This window comes from Camelus bactrianus, chromosome 2 (assembly GCF_048773025.1).
Source record: "Camelus bactrianus isolate YW-2024 breed Bactrian camel chromosome 2, ASM4877302v1, whole genome shotgun sequence".
In the NCBI taxonomy this organism is placed as follows: Eukaryota; Metazoa; Chordata; class Mammalia; order Artiodactyla; family Camelidae; genus Camelus; species Camelus bactrianus.
In genome coordinates, this window is record NC_133540.1 from 96,556,073 (window position 1) to 96,583,679 (window position 27,607).

Genomic DNA, 27,607 nt, shown 5'->3' on the forward strand with positions numbered 1-27,607 from the left:
TAAATAACAAAGGAAAAAAAAAACAACTTTACTCCATTCTCCCATCCACACTACTGCCTTTGAAAAACTCATCTGTACTAAACGAAACTAGAGATTCCTTAAGTTCCAAATTCCTTGGTTTACCTGCTTTAATATTTGAAAATGTGTTCATCAGGAACACATTCCTGTTCATCAGGAAATGTGCTCCTTTATAGAAATTCATTCCTTTATGCTTCGGTTTAAACCAAACGTCTCACTGATGTACTCCACGGCAGGGAGAGGACGGAGAGGAAAGGGAAGCAATATTCAGAGGCCCGATGCCAGGACCTGTGCTAGACCCTCGAAAGACATTAGCTTATTTCATCCTCAGCATGGACTGTAGCGTGGAGCTTATAATTCTCCTTTGACAAGGAAGGAAACATGGACACAGCTACCTGAGCTGCAGAGCTGGGATTTGAACTCTTGCTGGTAAGTATTCAAAGTCCACGGTTTCTCTACTACCCTGTGCTGACTATTCGTTTATTTCTTCCAAATTTTTCATTGAGAGAATCTGCGTGATATCATTGAGAATATTAAGATGATAATTTAGCTCAGTTATTTAACAAGACCCTTGTTTTCTAATTGGCTCTGTATTGCTGTTGGGCCTGGTGTGTAATAAAATTCTGAATATTTAATACATTACATGCTCATTTAAGTTTTCACCCCAGAATCTGGCTGCTTGTCACCATGTATATATGCAGTTTCTATCGTTTAACTTTTCTTCCTAAGTATACTGCTTTGAATTCATTCTTATTGTTTATTTTCCCGCATTGCGTCCGATGCACTGTCATATATCCGTGTACCTATGGAAGTCACTGTGTATGCCCTGAACCTTGATGTTTTGCTCTCCAGGCCGCGCACATCTATTCTCCCAGCTCTGTGGGTTTGGCCAGAAGGACCTTGAAATTTGTGGGCCTGGCCTCAATCCCCAGCATCCCGGTTGCCCGCCTTTGGAGAATGGACAGCTCCTGGTATGTAGGGCTGCGCATGCGTCTAGGACTGAGGCCCCTTGAAGCGGGAAGTAGCGAGGAACTGGAGAATTCAGCTCCTCTCTGATTCCTCTGTCAGTTATAATGCTTCTCCCCTAATTTAATTCTGTGTCCAGTATAGTGCCCACTTCTCCCTATTTTGTTATTTAAACAGTTACCTCGCCACATCACACCTTGCTAGAGTGGTGTGGAGAGGCAGGGGAACGGAGGCAAAGACGAAGTCTGAACAGGTGGTTGAGAACACTGAGGGCTTCTTTCTTTTTCCGTGGAGCTACTGGCATTCTTAAAGGGTTTCACTCCATGCATGGTGCGGGGCGTAGATGTAGAAATAGCCAGTTTAAAAATTTCAAATTATTTAAAGCGGGATACTATACAGAGTTATTGTTGTTTTTAAGAACAACAACAACAGAAAGAAAGGAAAGAAAGAAAGGAAAGAGAAAGAAAGGAAGAAAGGAAGGAAGGAAGGAAGGAAAGAAAGAAAGAAAGAAAGAAAGAAAGAAAGAAAGAAAGAAAGAAAGAAAGAAAGAAAGAAAGAAAGAAAAAAGAAAAGAAAGCAGACAGACATAAATTCTGAGAAACAGCCCTGACAAGTATGGATTTAAGGGAAGTATTTCATGAACTCGTGAAATAAAAAATATTTTTTTAAGTAAAGGAGCAGTCCCTTAAAGTCACAGGTCTACTATCTTGTAGACATTCTTTAAAAATGCACTAACAAATTTCTTACATTGAAAAAACTTAATTTATGTAGAGAGTGATCACTTCTCCCTCCTACCTCCTCTTGTTTTTGTTTGGATGATCCCCAAATCAGATCCAGGTTAATTCTTTCATCCATTGACTACCTTGCCTCTTGTCTCCCAGGAACTGGGTACATAGTCATTAGTGGTCCAGCTATGGTTCCTGTCCTCATGGAGGCTAACGATGTTGGCTAATATTTATTACATGTTTACTTTGTGCCAGACATTTAATACCATCATCTTATTTTATTCTCACATCAACCCTCTGAGGTCGGTACTGTTGTTATCTCTATGTTAGAGATGAGGCTAAGGAGGCTTAGGGAAATGAAGTATCACAGCTGGTAAGCAAGTCATCTGTGGGAATTAACAGATAATAAACAAATTAGTGGTGGGAACGTCCCTAAAGGTAAGTGGGATCATCCATACTTTAGAGCAATGGTAGCCTCTGTGGACTTTGAATGATCATGGCTCGCAACTAAGTAGGAAAATACAATTATCTTGGTTTGAAAATATTTTCCAAAATTTCTTCTGAGTTCTCCTTAACTCTTGTTTTTTTTCCAGGTCTTAGAAGGATGAACTTGGTGTGCAGACTGGAGGGCTCAGGTACAAAGTCTCAAGTATATCTAACCAAAGCTTGTACTCATGCAAGTGTTTGATTTCCATTATACTTGGACTCTATTATTCCTGATAGGCCTTTGATATCCTCAGACTTGTGAGATTTGTTGGTCTAAAAATCTTCTGTCTTTAGTAATAACATTTAGGAGTCTCTAAACAACTTATGCTTGTGCTGTAATGTGACTCCAGTTTAAATATAATTTATATAGAATTTTTCTGTATAGGAATGGTTATCTGGTACTACTTTATTCCACCTAAGCCAAGTGAAAAACAAGGGAAGTCTGTGAGTTGGTGTTGTTAAAATTAAATACTAAGTGGAGACTGGGCTTGAAAACTCCCTGGGAGACAAAACCATTTAAGCCACATAAGCAAAACTAAATCTAACTTATTTCATGAACATAAGTAAAAATTAGGTTATTTCTTGTAAATGCCGCTGATAATCGTAAAGGAAACTTATCTTCCTAAAAATGGTATAAGACAATCACTTTTAACCAACCCCCTACTGTCTGGAAACCCCCACTGAAATAACCAATCACTGTAAAGGTTAAACAACTTCCTCATTTTCACTTTATAAGCCATCCTGTAAGATCACATCCTTGAGCTTCATATCAGTTTTAAATTTGAAAGCTCTCAGTTCTCGACCTGTTCTTATATGCACATAAACTCTTACTAAGTTCAGTGTATTGATCTAGTGGTTTTAGTTTTGCTATTTTTTGGATTTTTGACAGTGTTCTGGTCTGCATTGTGTCCCTCCAAAATTCATATGTTGAAGCCCTAACCCCTAGTACCTCAGAATGTGACTATATTAGGATCTTTAAGGAGGCAAGCTAGTTAAAATAAGGTCATTAGAGTGGGTCCTAATCCAGTCTGACTGGTGTCCCTATAAGAATAGGAAACTAGGACAGAGATGCATATGTAGGGAGACCATGTGAAAATACGGGAAGAGGATGGCCACCTACAAGCTGAGAAGAGAGGCCTCAGAAGAAACCAGTGCTGCCAACACTTTGAGCTCAGGCTTCTAACCTCCAGAACTGTAAGAAAACACATTTTCGTTGTTTAAGCCGCTCAGTCTGCAGTGCTTTGTATGGCAACCCTAGCAAGCTAATACAATTGGCTTCTAAGTATGTGCTGAAAGGTTGTGAATTTCCAGTTAGACACATTCAATTTAGATAATACAGTACAGCATCAAAGAAGAAATCCTCCAAAATAAGTGATTTTTAACAATGTAGTTTTCCTGATAATATCAGTTATACTCTACTAAGGAATGAACACTCAGAAATTCAGGGTTATGGCCCATGTCCAATTGGTGGTGGTTCATGAAGTGTATGTGCTCTTAAGCCATTTTCTAACCAAAAATTCATTTATCAATGTGTAAAATTACAGTCTTTTCCTTCATGAAATCTATAATTAAAGTTACGTCAATGGGGAAATTTTAATCATAAACTCTGTAATCAAAATAAAGTCTGTAATTTGATACGGTTTTGTGAAAAAGTATATTTTGGCAATACTTCTTCCTGGGTATCAGATGCAAAAAGTATGGGGCAAGACCAAGGAGAAAAAGAACAGGAAAAGCATTCACCTGGTTTTAATGGGAACATTGCTTGTTGAGTATTGCACTTGACAAGAGTGAAAGATATGTCTGTATTATAAAAACTAATTTAAGACTGCTTTTTGCTCACAAAGAGAAACAGCTGGATTTTAGCATTTGTGTGTATTCAAGATCAGTGTTCACTGAGAAAAAGAAAATCTATAGCCATTTGGAGAAGAAAATGAAAATTTAGCTTACTCATCAGTCATTAGAAAACATTCTTTATGTGCACATGGAACATAAAGCTCGTCAGATTTATAATCCAGCCGCTTTCAGTTCTTAGAAAGCTTAATCTCTTGATTAGATGCATTTTTAGTTGAATATTTTAAACTGGAAATTAGAAATTTATACAGTATGACCATTTATTCACACTGCTACCAGGCACTATCACTAAAGACCCGTGAACCATGGACTATGCACTTACTCTGACTTCTGGAATTCTAGGAAATTCTGGGATAGGAGGATAGAATGGTGACCCAAAGAGTGCAGAGCTTCCCTTCATCCCTGCATCTTTGCAATGATTTAAAATCAAATTCTAACAACTGTGAGTACCTGAAAAAAGGGAAGTCCTCATTACAGATTTATTGATCACCCCCAAGGAGATTCTTGTGCCTTAATCTACCCTTTTTAAAACAAATCAGCAGGAGTAAAGAGAAAGTAATGATTTTAAAGGACACCTGACTTGCAGCCCTGACAGCCTTTGCCAGCTGTCAGTGAAAACACCTGTGATGGTCCAGAAACAATGAAAACCTCAGACTCCTGTCAGCCCGGAGAGGCTGGAGAGGGATTTGAGGAGGTGAGCTGCCCAACTAGAAGAAGGCGCGAGGAGCCGACATGGAGCAAAACAGCACTTTACTGCAGTACAGGCAGGTGGCGCCCGCTCAGGTGTATGCACTTGTCCTTTTATAATGCCCGCGCATATGTATTGTTCATAATGCGGACTCATGCTATGGGCGCATGCCTGTTGTTCATAATGCGGACTCATGCTATGGGCGCATGCCTGTTGTTCATAATGCGGACTCATGCTATGGGCGCATGCCTGTTGTTCATAATGCGGACTCATGCTATGGGCGCATGCCTGTTGTTCATAATGCGGACTCATGCCACTAGTGCATGTGTACATTTACTTCTTACCTCATACACATGCAAGTTATTATGAACCTTGACCTGGGTCCCACGACCTGCTCACTTAAGACTGCCGACACTCCCCCTGCAAAAATGGTAGGATTTCTGTCTACCCATCATCCACCATAAAGGATTTTCGCCATCCATGAAGCAGCAAAACAGAATGGAAGATTGAAAATAATTGACAGGCCACCTACATTATGCTGCCAGAACAGGAATGATCCTTCCTAATTGAAAGTAGATATAAAGACACTTGTCTTCCTTCTTACCATGCCTGGAATGTGCAGGCACTATCTTCTGAGGCAGCTAGATTGCAGGCTCCCCACTCCTACCCACTTCCACCCCCTAAATTAGTCAATATCCACCTAAGAATTGCAGCTCCCTGAAAGCAACAGGGGAGGATTTGGGAAGGAATCAAAAGTAGCCCATTGCATTCTGGGATGTATGAATCCCACCACACCCCCAGCTCCAGAGACTACAAGAAGGGAAAGAATAAGAAGCTTTGTGGCCACTGGGGTTGCAGCTTTGTATACATTCCATCTTTTCAGAGTATTAGGGCTCTGGAAGGTGAAGGAAAGCGAATATACCATCTTTTTCCTTCAGAGTTGCATTCAGTGAAATTTTGCTGGTTACTAGAAATGAGTCTAGGTCAGGATTCTCAACCTGTTCGCTATTGATACTTGGGGCCAGGTAATTCTTTGTTGTGGGGTGCTGGCACGTGTATGTTTAGCAGCATCCCTGGATCTCTGAGATCTCAGGATTTTTTGCAGTGCCTCCAACCTCTACTTATTAGAAGCCAGTACCTCTCACCCCAAAATAACAACCAACAGTGTCTCCAGACAATGCCAAATGTCCCTCAGGGCAGAATCACTATTGGTTGAGAACCATTGGAAGAAGACAACCAAAGACATAACTGAAGAATAGATTGTTGAGTACAAAAAAAAGACCTAGGTATGTAGATCAATGCAGATCACTGAGCTCTAGGCAAAAATCTATAGTTACTGTTATTTATTGGGGGCACATTTTATGCCAGGTGCTGCTCTAAGTGCTTTACCACATTATCTCACTTAACCACAGCATACGCTATGAGGTGGTCACGATTATCATCTCCATTTTACAACCAAAGAAATGGAGACACAGAAAGGTACGGCAGGAGTCTGCCTTTAAGTCAAATTGAACGAAATCGGATTCAATCCCAGGCAACCTGATTCCAGAGGCAGCTTCTTATCACTAAGGTATAAACAGGTATACCTGGATAGCCCTTTGTAAATTGCAGGGCATTTTCCCAGTTCAGTCCTGCCTCTTTCCCTAATTTACCTACATTCCATGATGGTTTCTTCTTATGGGTTTAACGTCAGACAGGTGAAGAGTCTATTTGGACTAAGGCAGCAGTATAGTTGCAGCACCAGACCTATTGGCTGGGGGCCTGGCATTCATTTTAACGCTTTTAGGCTTCCTCTCCTTCCCTTCACTTTGGCCTCTACCCCTGGCTTCTGCCTCATTTTCTTCAGTATTTTGGATAACCTGAATCCAATCTACTTGGCTGAGCCCTCGGGCAATCAGGAAACACCTGCCCCAGTGGTTGTTTTCTATTCCCAGGCCCCCAGTGATATCTGAGGGTGTACTCTTGAGGTATTGTTTCCCTTGTGGGACTTACCCACTGTAGACAGGACACTGACCTACACCAAGCCTGAAATTGTTATGCCCTTTGGTCCACAGTGTCTGGGGTTAATACTGCTTTCCCTTCAGGGTCAAGCCCTGTACTACAGCCAGTTCCTCTGGATCTGGTCCCTTCCAGTCCGGGCTTCCACCCACCTCCCCCAGCACTTCCTCTAAAAGTCCATGCTTGACTTCTCACCAGTCAAGGTAGGAAGGCCATTAGCCTTTTATTTTGGTTCTTGTTGTTTGTTTGTTTGTTTGTGTTAAAATGTTATTTTGATCTTCCAAACAACATATGTAGCAAGGAGGTGGAAAACAACTTACGTAGCAAGCAGGGTATATATGTAAATCCCATTTGAGCAAAGCAGAGCGGTGACTTTACTTCATGCCACAGTGCTACTTAAGTGGCACGGCCAGAGCTTACACCCAGGTCATGAAACCATAGGTGTTTAGGGCTCGAAAGGCCTTTAAAAGTCATCTGATCCAACCAAGTAAACGAAACTTGGCTCTCCTGCATACCATCTCTGCCAACTAGTTAACTAGCCTGTGTTTGAACGCCTTCCCTCACAGGACAGCTCAGTTTCATCTTCAGTTCTGACAGTCATTTGTTTAATCCTTCTCACACTCTTTAATTCATTAAATAAGTATTTCAGGGCCTAACATGTGCACCACCAGGTGCTATGTGGCTATTGAGGTAATTTCTGGAAGTCACTTTACTTAACAATAGAAAGTAGAAAGTTTTACAGCACTTATTATTTATTCTACTGATAAAGTGCAGTGGAAACAAACCACTGGCAAGTTCGTCTTTCTACTGATCCAAAAACTTTTTGTGTAGCTTCCAGAATTTGGTCTTAATTTAGCCTCTTCTTCCCAGACATGAAGAAATGCATTACCTCTTTTTGTTACAGCTAGTGTGTCATCCTTCAGTTGCTTCTCATAAAGGGTTTCTCAGAACCTTTTTCTCTCCTGAGTACTTCTTCCTGGACCCATTTCAGTTTGTCTGTGTTTCTCTGAAAGGGTTTCCCTAGAGCTGCATAGAACGTGATGTGGACTGGTCCAAAGAGAAGAGAAGTGAACTACTATTTTCTCATTCTAGATAAAATAATTCTGTAGGGCATTAACATTATTTGGTGACCAAACTCATCCATTATTATTTCAAACTGATCTTACCATTAACTAAGACCCATGGTGCCAGGTGTTCAAAAGATAATACTGTGACTAGGCTCCCACTCTTAAATGTCTTATCCTGCCAGAGTATTATACTGTTGCTCATATGGCAGACCACTTAACGAGTTAAAGTTCATTAATTAATATTATTTTTAATTGTGGCAAAATACACATAAAATAAAATTTATCATTTTAACATGTACAGTTTAGTAGTGTTAAATATATTCACTTTATTGTACAACCATCACCACCATCCATCTCCAGAACTTTTTCATCTTCCCAATTGAAATTGTTCCTATTAAACTAACTCCCCATTTCCGCCTGCCCCAGCCTCTAGCAGTGATCATTCTACTTTCTGTCTCCATGAATTTGACTACCATAAGTACCTCATATACATGGATCATAAAATAGTTGATTTTTTTGTGTGTGACTGGCTTATTTCACCTACCTTAATGTATTCAGAATTCATCTGTGTTGTAGTATGTGTCAGAATTTCCTTCATTTTCAATGCTGTGTAATACTCCATTGTTCATATATACCACATTTTGTTTATTCATTCATCCGTTGATGGATACTTGGGTTACTGCTAGATTTCAGCTATTGAAAATAGTGCTGCTGTGAACATGAGTGTACAAATATCTTTTTTATGATTTTTTTATTGAAGTATAGTCAGTTACAATGTGTCAGTGTCTGGTGTACAGCACAATGTCCCAGTCATGCATATACATATATATATTCATTTTCATTAAAGGTTATTATAAGATATTGAATATACTTCTCTGTGCTATACAGAATAAAAAATTTTTTTAGTACAAATATCTTTTTGAGACCTTGCTTTCAGTTCTTCTGGGTATATACCCAGAAGTGAAATTACTAGATTGTAAGGAATAAATAATTATTTTTAATCCTTTCAGAATATTTTTAAAAAGGTATTGCTTGGCTATCCTGGAGCATTTTTTGTTTTTTTACTTATTTGTTTTTGTTTTAGCTCTCACTTAGACAAGGTCTGGATTAATTTAACCGAGTTTGAAATCTTCCTTATCAAATCTGATATTCAGTGATAGCTAGTGCCAATTTTTGAAAAGCCTTAGAATAGTAAGGACACTAGAAGCCAATTACCTATTGAAAAGTATTAAAGATACTAGATACCTTTTGATGGAACACCAGTGAAGATACGCTTTTGTATCCTTTTGTATAGGATTTCTCCTTTTCACGCAATGAATAGTCCATATTCTAGTAGAGTTGGGACATGCAAATAGCATGTCAAGGTGATTATGCTAAACACCATGTTGCCCTCAGAGTTTAAAAGCTGAATACTGATTTGGTCTCAATGTCATTTGAGGGCTCCTCTTTAGCCTGTCAGATCTGACAAGCATCAACAGCTGTCACGAAGGTGATGTCACTTGCCCTCTTGTTTGCTAGTAGTACAAGGCTGCAGTGCCATTAATAGTCAATTTTCTAAAACAACAGAATTTAAGAGCTTCAAGTAAAATAAAAAGCCCTCATCTATAATGAAGTTCTTAGGACTTTTTCCTTCCTGAAGTATGTTTATAGCATCAGGCTTACTTTACATCAGACATTCTGTAAACAAAAATGTCCCTTACTTTACAAAAGACTCATATATGTAGAAGACATCACCACTATCACTTCATACATAAATTTGAAATGTGAATCTTCTAACTGTATCCCGTGTCTGTTTAATAGTTCATTTAAATGTACTGAATCCCCTTTCATAAGCAGTGAATCATCAGAATGTTACAGGCTTGTCATCCAACCCAGTTTAGTTAGTACTCGCTGCGTCAGGCAGTGTGCTAGGTGCTAGTATATACTGGAAAGCAAAGTTTAAACACAGATGCTCCCTCAAGGATCTTATACCTTTAGAGGGACACTCTTCATTGACATTCTAAAACCTGGTCGTCTCTCAATCTTCTTCACCTTAGTAAAGGGCATTACTGCTGTCTAACCAGCTGCTGAAGCCAGAAATCTAGGACTTTTCTTTGTTTTTTTCTCTTCCAACCCTCCAGCTCCCTTCTTTTCTACCTCCAAAATAGATCTTGCCTACATCTACTTCTTTTCATCTCTACTGCTATTGTCTGAACCCAAGCCACTGCTATCTCTAGTCCGGATTACTGTAATCACCTCAATCACCTCCTAACGGGTCTGTCTAATTCTTCTGTTGTGCCCCTTCCATCCCTTGCCATTCATTCAGGAACCAGCGATCTGTTCAGAACCTCCCAGTGGCTTCTCATTGCACTTATAATAAAATCAAAACCCCTAGAAAGCTCTGCATGATATGTCCCTGCCTCTTTCTCTGAAGTCATCACATGCCACTCCCTTCTCCACTCACTCTGTCCCAGCCACACGGGCAACCTGGCAGTCCTTTCAGTGCCTTAACAGTCGCAAGCTCTTCTCAGCCTCAAAACTTTCACACATGCTGTTCCCCCTGCCACAGGTGCTCTTACCCTGCCTGGCATTTCCTTACATTCATAAGACTTAACTTTACAGGTTTTCTGTTCAGGAAGGAATGCCCAGAAAATGCTAGATAGGTCTCTCCGTTAATATGTGTCTGTGTATGGGGGGTGGGCTGGGGTGGAGTAGGGAGACGATGTAGAGATCAGTTTGTCAAGAGTGAACAATGCTGGGCCACAGTATGCTGGGGTCAGGGTCTTGGAATGAATGTGGAGAATAGGATGAAGAACCAAGATTTGATGACTATTTATTTTGAGTTACTACTAAATCTTAAGTGAGTAATTACTTCTATGAGTATATGCACCATTTTTGTGGTGACAACGTGTTAAGTTTCATCAGGTTCTGAAAAGGATAGAAGATCAAAAAAGAAAGTTAGGAATCATGCTCTAATGGTAGCAAGAGGAAGCAAAAAGGGCAAGACACGGAAACTCCACACTCATTCTTTTGCTGAAGCTCAGTACTGCTAATTCCTGATTCTCTCTTTTTGGGGGGAGGGGCAGGGGAGGTAATTAGGTTTATTTATTTGTTTAATGGAGGTACTGGGGATTGAACCCCAGGACGCTGTGTACGCTAGGCATGCACTCTATGGCTGAGCTGCACCCTCCTCCCTAATTTCTGACTCTCTTTTCCCTTACTAGACTCATTTCAGGGCTTCTTGTGTTTCTAGAACTAGCTTGCAAAGAGGCTGCAGAGTTCTTTTGTTCTGTTGTGAGTTATTTTATTTGCTGACAATATGTTCTTTAAAAGATTCTGTTTTGGTGTTTTACAGAATATTTTGTCTATGTTTCTTAGGTGAGTTTTCTAAATATTACAAATACAGTATCTCCATAAAGTGGATATTAAAATAACTCAATAAATATTTATCATTGGCAATCTATTTTTAAATTATAGATGAGACATAGAAAGCTTAGGTAGCTTTTAATTAGCCGGAACTATTTTTTTCCAGTGAAATAAATAATCAAGTATTGCCTAGTTGATTCTCTAAGGAAAATATTTCTGTAGTTAACTCTCAAATATAGCCTATATTTCACATAGCCAAGTCCATTGAATGTTTAGGGGCTGACCTGGGGTCAGAATCTCTTTCCTAAGCAATTTATTTAGGTAACTGGTTTTCCTTCTCCATACAGACCAAAATAAAGTTTCCATTTTGTTTTGCAATATAATGTTGACTTAAAAAAATAAAGATTATTAATGCCCAGATTTCCTCTTAATAATATAAAGTTGTGGACTAGGTTTGTACTTGATGGAGTTTCTTATAGTTAAGATTGATTTTCCTGAGTCCTCTCCATAGACGTGAAGTTTCACTTTAACATTTATAGTCTTGCTTTACGGTATAAATATTAATTCAGTAAAAGAGTAAAATAAATTTAATTATTTTTTGTTCCTACTATTATAGTCAAATCATATTGCTCTGCTGCAGTATCAAGGAAAACATAATGATTTGTCTTTGAAATGACTGGAATTTCATCAAAGTCAAGGCTTATATAAGTTCAATTTTCTACAATTTACATGCTTTCTGAATGAAACTGATATGGAGTTGTGATTTGACTGATATTATAACAAAATATCAGGTGGAGAGAGGCACTCTTTAAAACAGATTCGGCTAACATGCATTTGCTTGCAAGGGGATGTCAATGCTTGTTGGAAAGATCTAGCCGGGGAGTTCAGCTCCCCGTATATCCTGACTAAGAATAGACTTTGTCAGTTTGGAAATGTCATTCTTTTTGATTGAGTTGACACTTTGGGAAGAACACACATGGAACTCTCAGAGGAAGGGAACTCTGGACTAAGATGCCAGATCACTCAGTCAATCCTGGCAGTCAGCCTGGTGACAGATGCCACAGCTAGACTGCATTAAAAGCCTATTTAATATAGATGCTTTTTGTAGCAACCTGCTTACCTCTGTACCACAAACTGGGTGGCTTAAAACAACAGAAATGTATTATCTCACAATTCTAGAGGCTAAAGTTAGAAATCAAGGTGTTGGCAGTTGGTTCCTCCTGGAAGCTCTGGGGGAGAATCTATTCTCAAGGCCTTTCCCCTCACTTCTGATGGTTGGTTGGCATTCCTTGGCTTGTAGACATGTCGCTCCAGTCTCTGTCTCCACCTTCACATGGTGTTTTCCCTGCGTGTCTCTTTGTGTTCAAAGGGCCTTCTTATGAGGACACCAGGTGTTGGATTTCAGGCCCTCCTAATCTGACATGACCATATCTTAATGAAATTGTTTATATCTGTAATGACCTGATTCCAAATAAATTCACATTCTGAAGTTCCAGGTAGACATGAATTTTGTAGAGAAACTATTTAATCCACTACATTCTCCAAACCATTTATCCTCAGAAACATCAGTACAATTCATCAGAACATAATGCTAATAAGGCCCAGGGTACATGTTTCATTCTAGGTACTGGGCAGGTCATTTTAACTGGTTCTAGGCTGACATTTATATACGTACTTTAAAATTTTAGCCAGTTAATTAAGAAGGGAACCGGGCAAGAACTTGGATGGAATAGTACAAATCCACCCCTAAAGGCCACAGAAGAACTCAAAGTACGTGCCCACCTAATGGTTGGTCAGTAAGGACATTTTCTTCAGCAATGCCTGGGACTTACTGGTACCCAAAACAAGGTGATTCATGGCAAAGGTGATTGGACCACAATGGATGTTATAAATCATTATGCTGTTTTCTTTTCAAGAAATGGACAATAAAATGCCTTCTCTGGCTACCATTCTGCTCCTGGATGACACAAATTCCGACACCTAGTCTATTTTTTAGTTTGCTGTGAGACTTGATAAACCATCAGCTCACTGTTATTGGCTTGTGTATGTGTACTGAAGATGAAAATGATTAACAACAGTTTGAGTTTGTACAGAACTTCCTTTCTGGAATCTTTTATTTTTGGCAGGTGTGTGGGAGGACTGGGGGAAATCACATGATATCAAATAGAATTTCAGCAAAGGACATACAACCCCAGTCATACATTTTTATGCACGTAGGTAATTTTTGATATGAATATTTAGAAACATCTTGGCTAAGCTAATTTTTAGATGTGCACCACATGGCTTTTTATTTTACTAGAAGATTTTTTGTTTTATTTATTTATGTCCCACATGCTCTAGTTGAGGCTTAAGGTGGTTTACAAAATTAGCACACACACAAAAAAGCTAAAATGAAAACCAGGACAAAACAACCTCACTTGCCAGCAAGGGGATTGGACAAAGGCCACTTAGACATTGTGTGTGTATTTAGTTGGTGTCATCATTTGTTAGGGAAAATTGGCAATACACTACACAGCCTTAAAGAGTCTGCATTCTGCCTAACCCAGCAATTCCACTTTTAGGAATTTATCTTAAGGAAATAATCAAGAGTGAGAGCAAATGTTTAGCAGTGTTTACTATGTGTAACTATGTCACTCTATTGTCTATGATGGCAATGGATTAAAAATAATTTAAACGTGCAACAAGTGGGAAATTGGTTAATTTATATACATGCATGGGGAAATGACAAAATATTAGAACTAAAAATGGGTGGTGAAATACCAGATCATTTTTCTTTTCTTTTTTCTTACATGTATTTTACACATCTTATATAGTGATATTTAATGCATTTACCGTGGAGAGAAAAACAGGTTTTTTTTTTTTTTTTTAAGTAGGCAAGAAAATGCATACAATGGGACAATGACAGAGCAAAGTTAAAATGAACCTTGAAATGAAGTTACTTCTCAAAATGCATGCAATAAGATTCTGTACAGATGGGACATACATTTTGCTTTAGGCTTCAAAAGCCATTGGAAAAAGGGAAACAGAATCAGCTGTAGGTATCTACAAGGTAAGATACTATAGTATCTTAAGTATAAAGTAAGAACAGTTTGTTGGTCAACAACTTAAAAATAAATATAATGGCTGATTTCACTGGGCTTTTACCTACACATAGGATGAAAACAAAATGCCAAAGGCCAACAGAATGTTAAATACCAGTTATAACTTCCCTTTTATACATAAAAGGTAGCCATAAAGTTTGGAAACACAAACAATGCTATTTTTTTTTACAGATTTATAATAAATAAATTATAGTATATATCAATTTTACAGATACAACTCCTTTGATTATTTACTTCTTCTGGAGTATGCTAAAAGTATAGGTTTATTTAGTGAAAATGAGAGGGAGGAATCGACCTAGGCAATGCACTGCAGACGCCTCTGCTAGGAATAAGGAAAAAGCTGTGTTAGGGCACCACACTCTTTGTAACATGAACTATGCATTGCTACAAAGCTCTGCTGCGTACAATCTTCAGGGACAAATCAAAGCTCACCCTAAAGGCTTTCTTAGGAAATGCTCAGTGATCCAATCTTGTTAATGTTAATTAATTTCAACCCACATGACACTGGTGAGTTTCTTATATTTAAGGTAAGGTGCTTGTGTCTCATCCAAATGCCTTGATAAGAAAAAAAAAAGCAAACTTAAACTATGAATAGTTTCAAGAAAACAAAGGAATAGTCATAAGGGCTGTAAGATCTTTGTAGTCAGGAATGATACTTCTTGCACAGCAACACTACAGATAGAAAACATTCAATAAATACTTAATAATTATTTGATTGATGGCAATATTGATTTACCATATCTTTCTTACAAGTTATTTTTTCACATTAATAAATTAATGCTGTATATTATAGGACAGTTTTCAATAAGCTTAGATAATTTAGTCTGGGAATATTTAGGCCTCTTGGATAAGCTATTAAACAACCAAAAACAGTGAAAAAAATGTGAAAAATGTTTCACAACCAATTTTTCCCTTGAGTATTGACTTGACTGACAAAATAAGTATTTTGCTGGGGGTTTGGGGGAACCAAGAAACACTGTTGTGATTGTGTAGCTTTACAGGGTACCCACTTGTCAATAATCAGTGCTTTCCCTTCCTAGAGATGAAGACACTTCTTCAGAAGTACACCTGTGAGACAGAATGTTGTAGCTGACCTGGTTTTTCCCCCACATGTTTAATCTGAGATACCAGGAGTCTGTTTCTTTCCAAGTTTACCAAGTGAATGTTTGTCTGCAGAGTAAGTAAGTAAACACATTGAACAATCATTATTAAACAGTATTCCTAATGTAATGAAAATTGAAAGAAATCCAAACTAGGCATATGCATTTCAAGAAGTGAGTTGTGCCGAACGGATCAAATCGACATCTGTTCAGGAGGAGGTGCAGCAGCCCTGGGAATCATCAGCCCCTGTCACTGGGGATTCCTCATCTGCTCAGCGCTGGAACTGGACGACACAGTTAGAATTTATTACGCTATTTGTTTATTTACGGTTTTCTAACATTTTTTAATGTGAACTTTTCAAACACACAGAAAAGTTGGAAATAATGTATAGTGAACAAGCCATCTACCCACCACATAGAATCTACAATTAACATTTTGTTATACTGGGTTTATCACAGATCTATCCATCTATCCATGTTTGTCCATCCTTCAATCCAGCTTTTAAAATACACATTTCAAAATAAGTTGCTGACATCAGACACTTCTTCCTAAATACTTCAGCATACATAGCATTTAACTGGATCTCAGTGTTGTTTAGTTCTTGTTGGGGTTAAATCTTTTATAATATGAATGTTTTTCTTTAATAAAATTTATCCTGCTCAGCAACTATATAGTCCTTTGTATGGATATTTGGTTAATGCTTGCCTCCCCATCCATTGTAACAGGGACTGTGCCATTTTGCTCACCAGCGTATCCACAGGGTCTGGTATTACAGCAGATGCTCAATACACAGTATATTTGTTAGGGAACATGTGGGAAGTTGGAAAGAAAGGGATGGAGGACTGAGCTTTAGAAATGGAAGGAAGAAGTAAACCATGGCCTCTTCAAGTCAGTTTAAATACCTCCTATTATGACTACTGTTGTGGCTAGGGCCTTTTAAAGCCATTTTGGTAAATGGAGTAGGACATGTTTGCTGAGGAAACTGCCATTTTATGTTGGTTCAATTAAGAAAATAAAATGAAGTACTGTGGGTACCTTCATTGATTGTTCTACATCTGAGTGGGTCCCCAGGGTTCTGGTTGTTGTTTTATTTGGTAAGGAAGCCTATAGTACCTCAGTCTGTAATTTAGACATCACTCCTATCTCAACTCCAGACTTGAATCTTTGATGACCAACTTTTCCTCAAGATAAAATTTCATATGAAAAACATTTGTGCCATGGACTAGAGATACTGACCTAAATGCTGATTGATTACAAACCTCATATTTGACACATGAAAACAAAACCTCACTCTCTCCTTCTCAAGCATAGGGAACCCTCCTTCCCACCAGGTCTCCTCTTTGGCCATTCCTTCAGTCTCTGAACTGGGATTATGTCTCTGTGAGACGCCTGGACTTTTGTGAAACTGCCACACCTCTGGAGCATAAGGGAATTGTGTTAATCTGGTCCCCAGTGTTTCTAAAGTGTGTCCAGTGTGATTCAGACTTCAAAGGTTGGAATTATTTTCTTAGATGATGTTAGCTACCTGGTAACTGAGATTTTGCTTTCTTATCTTGTCTCTGGACAAGATTTGACAACTTGTCTTATGTCACTGAGAATACATATGCCAGCCAACAGTGCCCTGTCCCCAGGATATATATATACTGCATACTCTCCCAGACTTCTTTTCAGCTTGGTCAATCTGGTAAATTCTTAGAGAAGGTAATTGCAGACCCGACCTGATTTGAACGTCCTTGGGAAGAATCTGGCCTCAAAGGATCTTCCCAGTTCAAATGGCAGGTTACAGAAATTCTTCCACTAGTAAAGTCATTCCTTTGGATTAATGTAGTACTTTCCCCGTGTTCTGCTTCTGTGTTGCAAATTTATGGGGGGAGAGGAGGGCGGTGGACTCTTGAAGTCACCTTTGTGAGAATGTTTTCTTTAAAACATCATCTATGGATCAGACAGGGACTAGGGGAACTCGGTAAGCTCTGTGACCTTGGGGAGGTAGGGGAAAGCTGTGATATTCAGTGCCAGGGAAAGCAGGGGACAAACTTCTTTATACATTACTGGGTTTTATGCCACATGGTCTCTCCAAGACGAGAAGATTTAAGATCTCCCGTTCAGTGACTTGTTTCCATGCTCTCCCAGCCACCACCCTCCAATCTTCCCCAAGCCCCCCTTGCGTCTGCAGCACCGCTCTCCTCTTCCACCCCCAACTCTCTACGAGGTTCCTGGGCGAGCGCCGACCTCCTTCCCGCCTCTCCCGTCGCGCAGCCCAGCTTTCGGCTCGGCGCCTTCTCCAGTCCTCCAAAGGCGAGTGACACAAGACTCCTCCACCGTGGATGGAATAAGACGCTAAATAAATCACCTTCAGTTGTCACCCTCTAGCTTTTCCCCCTGTGCCCAAGGCTTTTGGTCACCTCTGCACAAATAAGATTCGGAGCCCAGAACCTGAAAAACCAACCGCTGTTCAGTTCTTTTCGCTTCACCGCCAGTGAAAAGCAATCCTATTTTAGCGCTAACGCTCTGTGTCTTGCAGCCGGATCTTGGCCGACACACACTCGCGCCGCTGTCCCCTCGCCGGGCCCGCAGGTCCTGTCACCTCCGGCCGCCCCCGCCTCCCTCCCGGGCCTGGGCCTCTCCCCGCCTCCCGCCGCCGGACCTCGCCGCTCCGCCTCCCGCCCGCTGGGGCCGACTTTGGTGTGGGCCCGCCCCAGAAGGGCGCCCATTGGCCGGGTGGGCCGTCCTTCACCCGGCGCATTCCGCCGCCCTCAGGCTTGCGGGGAAACTTCCTTATTATTGTGACGCCGAAATCGGAGAAACCCCGCGCCAGACCAGTGGAGCTGTCACAGTCGGAATCCCAAGCAGCGGTTCGGTGGCCGCCACGGTGCGCGGGGCGGGGGCCTGGGTTCTAGGAAGGAGGGTATCGCGGAGCTGCAGACGCACAGCCGCCGCGTTCCGCGGCGCACGGCTGTCAGCGCGCGGCTCCGGGAGGGGCGGCTGCGGCTGCGGCTACCGAGCGCTTCCCGCGACGACCTGGGGCCGGGCGCGCGGGGAGGTCGGGGCGCGGCGCCTGCAGTGGCTGCCGGGCGCGGGCGGCGGGGCCGCGCCGGGGCCAGGCGCGCGGGGTGCCTGTCGGCCTTTCGTGCGCCTCCCTGGCGCTCTTGGGGCTCTCCCTCTAACCTAAAGAACCTCGCGCCCAGAGAGGCCGGAAGCCGCTTTAAAAACGGGAGCGCCCTCCACCCCAACTCGGCTGCCAGCCGACCGGGAGGAATTGCGACGCAGAAAGTCAAAAGGAGGATCCTCCCCTTCCTCCTCGCCGACCCCTATTTAAATTCCGGGGCTCCGGTGACACCGTTGCGGTGAGGGGCGCGGACGCTTCCTCGCGAAATGCGAGCCGGCGAGGCCTCCACGTTTTGGGGAACCCTGGCGGCGGCCGGGAGTTTGCGCTGAGGACTGAGGGCTCGGCGGCCGCGGTGACAGTGCCGGTGGGGCCGCGGTTCTGGGCACTACCCACCTCGCGGAGGCCGTGCCCGGCTGGCCTCGTCGGAGTCCGCCTCCTGGGCGGAGCCGGGGCGAGGGTGTGTGTGGACACGTGTGTGTGCCGACACGTAAGTGCGCGGACGGGCGCGGAGGTGTCAGGAACTGGGACGTTCGGAGGTAGGTGGCACTTTGAGTCATTTGTGAATGTGTGGATTTGGCAAACCCGGACAACTGAAACAGACGAGCGCGGAGCGCGGTAGAGACCGCACCTGAAGCAACTATGCCTTGATTCTGGGTATGCGCTGTGGGCTCCGGGAAATGTGTATTTGAAATTTGCTTTTGGTGTGCCGGTGTTTTTATTTGTTTTGTGATTCCGTTTTACTTTAGCTTTTCAATCAGGCCCCATTAGGAAGTACCTTAAATTCAGAGCTAAGCCTTCCAGGATTTTGCTTGCATTCGTTACGCACGGAATGCTTTAGGAAAGACGATTCAAGAGCTGTCTTTCATTTTTTGTGTCTCCTGGCTCTTTCCACAAATAGGAAGCTATTTCTAGAACCTTTCATCTGATGATTTGATAACATCAAGTGAGCTGCTTTTTTAACTGCAGACTGAGGAGAAAGAAAAGTGAAATAAAATGAGGATTAACATCCTTTTTAAATGCAGTGACTCTGGAGAGAGATGCCTTCTGGTTTTAGTTGCAGATTACTGTGAAGCTCTCCGTACTTTACGCTGGGGGCAGGTGGATGGAATTATAAATCACAAAAAGAGAGTAATATATTTCACCTGTTTTAAAGCAAAATAGATGAATTACACATCATTGACCACATCGAGGCTAGGAACCTTCTGGAGAAAGGATGCAGGAATCAAGGAGGAAGATTTGAAATCTCTTTGGCAGAACTCCTCCTTTGGCATGAAAAGAAGAAACACAGTTGGTTAAGCAGGCAGTTTTACTTTTTCAGTAAGTAGTTGGGTTTTTATTTTTGAAAAAGGAAACAGAGATTCCAAAATGTTCCAAATGGTGTGGTTGGAGCCATTGGTTATAGCATTTCATTCTAAGTAACAAATCTAAATTTCTTAAGGTTTGCATAATAATTTATAAAAACTTTTTTTATATGTTAGAGTTGCACCCGGACTGGAGATACAAGATAGTTTTGCTTCAGTTTCAGAAATAAAAATATTCTCCAAATTGAATGGAAGTTTCTTACATTACATAGAAATAAAGTTATGATGAAAATATCTTAAAATCATGCAGGACTTGTTCTTTTAAGAGACCTAAAGTGCCTCTCAGATAGTACCATCTTGTTTTGCATGAAAGAGGATGTGGTGTTGAGAAAGAAGGAAAGATAGAAGAAAGACTTCAAAACAGGTGTGGTAAAATAAGCTATAATGTGTGCGGTACATGGAAAAAAGGAAGGAGAAAATTGAATTATTTTTCAAAAATTTATTTTTTTAACCTAAATGGGGAATTTAAAAATAATTTTATTTTTACTTTTACATCTACTACAAATGCCAGGAATTTTTGAAGGTGCTCTTTACATCTCTAAGTTCACTTTTAGAAGTGACAGCTTCGTAGTTGATTAGCAGTTATCTTATTGGTATTTTAACCAGATTTTTGAGATACAATGTTTGGGGAATATTCAAGCTTGCGTGATTTAAAGATATTTTATTTTCAGAAGTTTACTTTCCCTTTTGTTTTCAATAACATGAAAGTACTTTGTAGAGTTCTATACAAATATTAATTATTATTTAACTTGCAGATCTGCCAGGTGAGGTGGAACCATTCTGGCTTGTGGTACAGATGCCAAGTGTGTGACCTGTGGTGAGTTACTTAATTTCTCTGAACCTCGGTTTCCTCATCTTGTACGTGGGGATAATATGTAACTCACAGAATTGATAAGAAGATTAAATGGGAGAATCTACGTAAAGGACTCAAGATAGCTGCCTAGAGAGAGATCTTAACAAATCCTTACTGACTTCCTTCTGCTGTGATGTAGTGAGAACAAGGTGAGCCCAGGAAGTAGGAGACCTAGTTTCTAGTCTCCACTTCAATTAGTTACTTCTCAGAGGACCAAAGTTAGCTTCAGCTGCTATTAAATGAGGTTAGAACTGGAACTCTCTGTCTTAGAGGTTGGATCAAATGGACTTGTAAGGTCTCTCTAATAAGATGATCCCTTTGATGATATAACTCTGCCTCTTTACACATTTACTACATTTAGAAACAGGACTTGCAGGTGTCGGGGGCATGTGTTTCTATGTGTGAATCAGTAAGTGAACTAGTTTTATTGTTAAGTCAGGGTGGATGTGGAGGAAAGTCTGGCTAACTGTTGAGATTGCCTCACCCATCCCTCCTGTCTCTGGCTAACGTAGGTTCCAGTTGCCTGTAAACATGGCCAGTGATTCAGCTAATATGAGCTCACTACTGCAACATCTTTTAACATTTGTTTTCAGAGTTGGAGTAGGAATGTAGCTTGGCTTTGTTTTATTTCAGTGATAGTGTAGCATCCTGTTTAAGAGCATGGACTTTGGAGTCAGGTAAGATTTGAGTCCTGCCTTTGCCACTTAAACTAAGTTTCTACCACAGCTGGTACTTACTTACACATTCTTGGGCAAATGACTTCACCTTGCTCAGTCTTGAGGTTATTGTAAAGGGCAAATTAAATGATCTAAGTAAAGTTTTCAGCACAGACTCAGACACACTGTAGGCTTGCAGTAATAGTAACTATTTCTTTGTCTTTATTCAACAACTATTTATTGAGTCCCTACTTTGTGCCAGACACTATTCTAGTCTCTGGGGGTAGAGACATGAACGAAAGAGGCTCAGTTCTTCACAGAGCTTCACACAGCTTCCATTCCCCTACTCTAGCACTGAGAAACACCAAGTGGATGACAGCTTGGGTTGTAAAAGGTGTTCTACTTTCAGAGCTGCTAAAATGTGGTGAGAGGAGAGTCCATTTTGGAATGGAGGAAATACATTGTTGTTGTTGGGTTTTTGTTATTGTTGTTATTGCATTGGGATGTTTACCTCACATTACCTGGCAAGCAGAACTGTTAACAAATTTAGATTGTGGGAGTTCTGGTTTTCTCAGATTTAGATTCAGTCCTCTAGGCACTTAGGAAGCATCTCTGAGCTCCTGCCTGTATTGTGCTGGGAAGGGGAAATAGAGAGATGATGAAAACCTGGTTCTCATCGTGGAGAAGCGCTCAGTCCGCACATGGGCGGGGAATTGGTGGGTAAGATGCAGGAAGCAGTGATCCTACCTCAATAGTACTTCTCATTTTTTCTTTATTGTGAAGTATCTGTGAGTGTGAAGCAATATGTGTGGTAGATATGCTGAGAAACAGCAGTAAAAGGGCCGGTCAGCTGAGCTACTGAAGCTCCCATTGTGCTCCTTGTGGGTTGTACCCTCCAGCTCTACACATACAAAGATCTCTCTTAATCTTTGTATTGATCTCTTTTTTGCTTTTCTTCATGGCTTTACCACCACTAATATTTTTATCTCTAAATACCTGTTATACTTGTGTTTGGACTTTGCAAAAATGCCTCACACTCTGCATTCTTCTGTGACTCCCCCCGACCCAACACTGTTTTTAAGATTTAGCTACACTGTTGTTTGTAGATGGAATTCATTTATTTTTCACTGCTGTTCAGTGTTCTGTTTTATCATGTGCTGTAGTTTATCCATTTTCTTACAGATGGACATTTGGGTCGTTTTTGTTCTGTGTATTTCAAACAATCCTGAAATGAAGATTCTTGCGCATATATCTTGGGGTACAGATTCATGAATTTCTTGCTGTATTGTACAGTAAGATAGCCACTGCCATATGTGACTACTTGAATTAAAATAATTAAAATTAAATAACATTAAAATTCAGTTCTTCAGTCACATTAGCCACATTTCAGGTACTCAGTAGCCACATGTGGCTAGTGGCTACCATGTTGGACAGTACAGATGTGTAACATTTCCATCATCACAGGAAGATCTCAGTTGCCAGATTTTACCCATCTGTGTATCTCCAGCTCTCAGCGTAGTGAAGGAGCATCACGGATACCGGGTAGTTTGGACAGTGCTGGTCATATACCTAGGAATGAAATGACTGCTGTGGGGTGGTTACATCTTCACCTTCACTAGGTGATGCCCACTTATTTTCCACAGTGATTCTGCCAGTTTACACTCCCATCAGCTGTGGGTAAGTGTCCTGGTTGCTCTATATCGTTGACTTAACACTGTCAGACTTTTTAATTCTTGCCAGTCTGGTCAAGTGTCTTTTGAAGGCAGCCCGAAGCTTATGCAGGCAATGGAGTGCTCATTCTCATAGTTTTACAAAGCGCAGCACCGGGCAGTAAAGAAGGCCCCACCTGTGCAGGGCTCATCAGGGAGGGGTAGGAATGTTTCCTGTGTTGGTAAAAGGGCCTGAGGACCAAAGTCCAGCTGAAGTGAAGGCGAGGGAGGAAACAGCAAGGAGTGGGTTCACGTTGTTGAAAACTTCTCTCTGCCTTCGGTGCCATTTCTGCCTATGGTAGTAAACTTTTTGACAATGAAACATGTCATTAGAATAAATCTTTTTGTTACTGGAGTTAATTCTGCATTTGAGTTTGGGCTACAAATTTCTTTAAAGCTTGGGTTTGGGGAGTGTCTGCAGAGCCCTGAAGCCTTGGACATTCCCTTTTCCTGCTGTTGAAGGAAACCCTCCCTTCCCATACACCAGTCAGGCGATGGCTTCTGAGCTTATTTGAAAGGAAGCTTATCCCTGTTAACACATGAGATGAGAAGTCCTGCCTGAGTGTTATTTAGGTGTCAGTGACATTCAAACAAAGAAAATAAGAATCAGTTGTTAGGCTGATGTTTGCATAGTCTGATTAACAAGACAAAGTTTAGGAATCCCAGCTTGTCTTTTAGCATTCAGCTCACTAAGATGATAAAAGATTTATCTCCCCTCCCCCTACCACCCCTTTGTCCTCCCCAGAGTGTAAAAGAAAATGCGTTGAAAAAACTTTGTCCTAGCAACCTCGGATGTCCTTTGTGAGCGTTATGACTGATGGAGGTAGTGCTGCTTTGCCATCGTGCAAATTTGGTGGAACAGCAGATGCCAACCACAGGGGAAAGGAGTCACTCCCCTAGCCTGTTTTGGGGCTCCCCTGTTTGCTGAGGTCCCAGAAAGAGCACCGGGAGTGGGAGTAGCAGTGTCTACAGCAGCTGACTTCATTGACCACTTACACTGTATGCCCTCTTTACGGACATTCTGTCGTTAGTCCTCATGACAACCCTGTCACTCTCCTTGCCACTTTGGCAACAGGAAACAGGCTTAGAGTGTTTAAATATCTTTCCCAAGTCTTCGCAGCTAGCATGTGGTTAATTCTGGGGCTTGAACTTTAGTCCTTTGGACCCTTAAGCCCTACTAAGATTATCCTGAATCTTTTACCAAAAATAGATGAGGAGAAGGACTGGGAAAAGTACCAGGTGTGACATGCAGGGGATGGACCGCCCAACTTTCTTCCTTTTCTTTTGTGTTGGGGAGATAAGAGGCAGGAAAGGGGTGGGCTGGATTGAAGCACCTGGGACAGCTGAGGTGGTGTAGATGCTGAGTGCTGTCCTGTGTTCTTCTGTCGCACCTTTTGTAACTGTGTGTCTTGAAGGGAAATAAAAGATTCTACTTCAGTAGAAGCAAGGGAGAGATGGTGAGTGAGGAAAAATGGGTGGGAGGACACAGGAGATCAGAATGCCAACTGATAAAAACATCGCTGGAGCTAGACCTTTGAATTCGCGGACACCAGTAGCTACGAGGTTCGGGATTCCACCAGAGTGTGCTCTCTTAATGGCTGGCTTCTCTTCCATGAACTGAACCTCTCTCTTGAGAGCTAGATGATTTTAGCGCCTGCTGCTCTAGTTTTGGCAGAGCATTGTGATGAGCCAGACTGTATTTGCAATTAGGGTTAATAATCCATTCATAGAAATTACATCTTCTCTGTGGTTGCAGTTTAGTTACCTCCAATTAGTTTTCATTTGACTGCTTGAAGATTGCATTGCTCAGGTGGGAAGGGTTTTAACAATAGTTCTATTTATATTTCTTTACAAATAATTTCTATTAGTTAATCAGGGATAAGGCCATACTTCAGGCTGCTTATCCAGGCTTGTAGTTGGCCAAAGTACTCAGAGTTCAGCTGACGCTTAAGGACTGACTCATCCTAAACAAACTTACAAGATGCTGATAGATGCAGGATGCCAAATTAATGGTGAGAAGTAGAAATGCCAAGAAGGCTGAGATGCTTTGGTCACTGGGTCACGGTATGCTTTGCCAGTAGTGGGATCTACCTTGGAAACCAAGTTATTTAAGGTTGCTTATTAATCATGAACTCTCAGCAGGGCAAGTAGCTGGGTGAGTTTAGTGACTAATGTTATGGAGTCTAATCTGCCCATCTGTACTCTTGGGCAATAATTACTTAGCAGATGAAATAGTCGGGGTGACTGGTTATGATACCCTTTCTCTCTGGATGGTGCTGGAGGTATTGACAAGTCCTGACTATTTGGCTGTCCATTTCCTAGACTCCTTACACAGCAAACTAGTCAAGCGTACATATTCTGGGCTTAAATCCTATCTCTGCCACTACCCAGTTGTGCAGCTTAGCTAAGTACTTCAACACTTTCTGTCTCATTTTATTTTCTTTTTCTTCATTTTTTTAAAATTTTACTTTCTTCATCTGCGAATTAGAGATGATAATAGCCGTACTTACCTCATGGAAGAATAAATGATTTAAAATCTGTAAATCATGTAGAAAAGTGCCAGATGCAGTGTAAGCTCAGATGTAGTCTTACCTGCTATTATTGTTAAAAAGTCATCTTATCAGCCAGGAGTTTTTAATTTCAAGTGACAGAGATCCAGTTCAAACAGTCTTAAACAGACAAGGGAACTATCAGGCTGTATAGAGTTGATTCTTATCATTCGTGGTAAGTAAGTTCTATGAAGTTGCTGTGAACCCAAATTAGTAAAGACTGAGCCATTGCTCCCAGGGAACCACGGGGTTAGTTAGCTTCCTGTCAAAAGCCTCCATCAACAGATCAATACATAACCTTGTTTTGTGTGTGCTTAAGTGTGTTGCTGTTTAGATGCCTTATTTGATATTTATTTCTTACAAATGATTAATTCTGTACAATATTTCTTTGTAATAAAACACTAGTCAGGAAGCATTTTTAGCATTTTCCTGACCCTGGCTAATGTGATGGTAAATTTCTTTGGCTTTCAGCCTTACAACGTGCTGTCCACTCCGTGCTGTAATCAGTCATCAGTCCCGAATCCACAGATTCAGTTGCTCTTCCGTCTTTTCTGTAGCTTCATTATGAGCTCACTGTAGCTGTTACTTTGGCACTTTCCAGTGGCCCCATGTACAGATCAGTGAATTTCCTCTTTTTTCGTTAGCATTGATCTCACAGCCAACAGCGCTGGAACTTAGGCATGAATGAAGCTCATTAATCACATGTGTTTTCTTTGCAAGGCACATCACGGCCTTCTTGTACTTAGGAACACTAGACAGTACTTCAGCGTTATGCTTGGGGGCCATTTTAAACAGTGAAATCACCACCAAAAAACGTGAAAGAATGAAAAATATGGTCATAAGCAGATGAAAAAAGAGCACTTGCTTTCAGTATGCGAGTTGAAACAAGAAGGTAGAACATTGTCTTGTTTGACTCCAGCTGGGACATGCACACAGGGTGGCTCAAATTTTTCACCTCTTTTCACACTCTTGCACATTCTTCTGGGAATGACTGCAGAAATACTCTGAGCATTGATTTTGAGGTTACAAATCAATTTCAGTGAGTAGGCAAACTCACTAGGATGGGATAATGAAACTCAAGTATACTCAGGAAGGTGGTGGTGCTGGCTCCAGGTAAGAGAAGATCCAAGGCTCAATCAGTGTCCCTGAGACCCTTGCTGTCTCTTGTCTTTGAACCTCTCTGGCTGGTAGCTTCATAATGTGTTACAGGTATCCTCTGTGGCAGGGGAGGTAGCTTCCAGCAGCTTTAGTTACCCTTTAGAGGCAAAAGGCAGGCTTCTATCAGTGCTGAATGGAACTTAATGGGGAAGAACTCTGGCCACGTGGGTGCGTGAACCTATCCCTGCACCAATCACAATGGCTTAGGGGTGGCCTTTGATTGGCTTGGCCAGGGGTAGAGTTTGTTCCCAGATAAAGAGGGACTTGGGGAGAGAGATTAGAAGACAAAAAAAACAGGCAATAACACCCTTGAGGAAGTTATTTTAAACTAACCTTCATTCTTCAGAAAGGATGCACCACATTAGTTACGGCTTTCTTTTACATTAAGTGCGTTTCAGTCATGGCCTCTCTCCCCGCTCCACCCCCATTTTAATGGATGAATAGTGTTCCATTGTTTTTTTATTGATGAGTACTATCCAGGTTGATGGACATTTGGGTTGTTGCCATTTTTATTTAGTATAATAAAACTACTGTGAGCATTGTTTATAGAGCTTTGTGTATGTAGGTGTGCAATTATAGCTTTTTTTTTTTTTATTAAAGTGTAGTCAGTTTACAGTATTGTCTCAGTTCTGGTGTACAGCATAATGTTTCTGTCATACATACATATATTCATTTTCCTATTGTTTTTCATTATAGGCTACCAAAAGGTATTGAATATAGTTTCCTGTACTGTACAGTAGAAACTTGTTGTTTATCTATTTTATATATAGTAGTTAGTATCTGCAAATCTTGAACTCCCAATTTATCCTTTCCCAACCTCGGTAACCATAAGTTTGTTCGTTTTTTATGTCTGTGAGTCTGTTTCTGTT

The 27,607-nt window shown here is 41.0% G+C and overlaps 1 protein-coding gene and 1 long non-coding RNA gene across 11 annotated transcripts in view; both read left to right on the forward strand.

Moving 5' to 3' along the window:
• LOC123620001 (uncharacterized) overlaps positions 1–16,015 on the forward strand; it is a 35,779-nt gene extending 19,764 nt beyond the window's left edge. The window contains exons 2-6 of one of the 2 annotated variants that reach the window (XR_006728712.2): positions 255–447; positions 871–989; positions 2,303–2,344; positions 14,015–14,193; positions 15,286–16,015. This is a non-coding gene — a long non-coding RNA (uncharacterized LOC123620001). The remainder of the gene's footprint in view (positions 1–254; positions 448–870; positions 990–2,302; positions 2,345–14,014; positions 14,194–15,285) is intronic. The other variant, XR_006728711.2, reaches the window with a different exon arrangement.
• A 2,049-nt stretch (positions 16,016–18,064) lies between these two features.
• Positions 18,065–27,607, forward strand: part of HERC3 (HECT and RLD domain containing E3 ubiquitin protein ligase 3) — a 130,028-nt gene continuing 120,485 nt past the window's right edge. For 3 of the 9 annotated variants that reach the window (XR_012500607.1, XR_012500609.1, XM_074347154.1), the window contains exons 1-2: positions 18,065–18,215; positions 20,569–20,630. The gene's annotated coding sequence lies outside the window, so the exon portion shown is untranslated. The other 6 variants (XM_074347162.1, XM_074347166.1, XM_074347188.1 and 3 more) reach the window with 6 other exon arrangements.